We start from the raw sequence: 1861 nt of genomic DNA on the forward strand, positions 1-1861 counted from the left end.
TTGACATTTTCCTATCCATTAAATAAATGGTCAAATAAAATGCGGTCACCCCAAAACGCAGACTGCAGACTGTGCAGACCGTGCAGAAATATAGCGTTACCCTCACTATTATTGAGAGCTAACAGTAAACAGGCTAACCTGAATGTTATTTAGGCCTAATTAGGCTAACCGAATGTTATTTAGGCCCAATTTAGGCTAACCGAATTTTCATTTTACAGACGGTCTGCACAGTCTGCAGTCTGCGTTTTTCTGTGTCCCAATAAAATGGTATAGAAATAAGGAAAAACGGTGCAATTTTGCAATCCTGTCACGCAAGGTGTGACATTTGAAGGTCATGGGATCAGAGGTATGTCTTAGGCTGTGTTCCATTGGGATCAACCGTTTTTAGTTGGTTGAGTTGGTTGGGTTTTTTCGTGTTCTTTTGGGAAAAACCCGTTTTCGGTTGGTTTGGTTGATCAACTTTTACAACCGGCATCAAACTAGGTTGAAACGGTTGAAAAAGCATTGGCAGTAACCGCTGTCGTTTACGCGGGCTTCTGCCATGTTGGTTTCTGGCCTCAACTTGTCAACGCTGAGAAGTCTGGTAATAACTATTCCCAGGAGTTACCGCGTTTTAACCGAAAACAGTTGGAAAAGTGTTCTATTGGGAAACCTCAACCGCTTCAACCGAAACCGGTTGCGGTTGGAACGGTTGATCCCAATAGAACACGACCTTAGATTGGATTTGAATTTCTCGTATTTTAAGCAAAATGTCACGGAACCGGCGATTTTGCATCAATTGTTAGTACAAATTACATACTTCTATCTTTCCTGTTCTTAAACTGTTAATGTTTTTATTTGTTTTCTCAGGGAACCAGCAGTGCCGCGGTCACGCAATCCTGTGTTATAATACGCGTGATATGTGTTTTGTAGGCAAACATGTACGATTTATCATCACTTTGAAATAAAACTAGACGCTCCAAAAAAGCGTACACTGGGTTGCCTGTGGTACGTGTTACACAAAAAAAGAAGGCACTGAATTGGGTGGTATTGAACTGCAGCGTTGCAGTTAATTTTTTCAAGTGGGGCGGTAAGACCATTTGAGGGGTCAACCTACATGTCGCGCCAGCAGAGGCCCTTTGGCTCAAACGTTCTCATGTTTAATTATTTTGTAATGTCAGGAACCCATGACCCGGAGCCTACAGCTCCCATACTGGGCCTATGTAACGGCATTTTTACAGACCGATCTATTTTTAGACTATCTTTTCCGGAAAAAACAAAGGCAGTTCCGGTTCGGTGACCCTATGACGTCAAGTTAATTTCTTGTAATTGGTCATCGGGCTCCTGTGTCCTCCGAGTCTCATTCGCGGGAAATTCAATCCAAAAAAAATAATCGGTCTGTGAAAACGCCCGTTACACGAACACAGTAGAGTTGTAGGCTCCGGGTCATGGGTTCCTGGTAATGTCCTGTCCCATTTTGAGGTCTTTTAGTTTTTTAAGCTTTGGTAATAAATTCAGTTTAAAGATAGCAAAACACGGTCTTGACTAAAAATCACTCGTTTCTTCTTTAAATAAATAGTCTGCAAAAAACTAACTGCAAATTGCTCTGAGGACGTTTTCCAGCATGTCTTGCAGTTGAACTAAGCAAACGTTTATTGCAAACACTAAGAAAGGACTGAAGGTGTTATTTCTGCTTCATAATTCCTCTTTTTGTTAGTCTAATCTGATGCCAGGTCAAAACGCTGTTTGGCTTTACGTTTGCTCCAAAGAGTACCGTAAAAACCAGGAGTTAACAGAAAAAGACAAGCCAAAAGACAGATGAAGAAAAAAAATAACATAGTTTTTGAATCGAATTCTCATCGAAAGATCAATGACAATCGAT

Source organism: Montipora capricornis, chromosome 1, assembly GCF_036669925.1.
Source record: "Montipora capricornis isolate CH-2021 chromosome 1, ASM3666992v2, whole genome shotgun sequence".
In the NCBI taxonomy this organism is placed as follows: Eukaryota; Metazoa; Cnidaria; class Anthozoa; order Scleractinia; family Acroporidae; genus Montipora; species Montipora capricornis.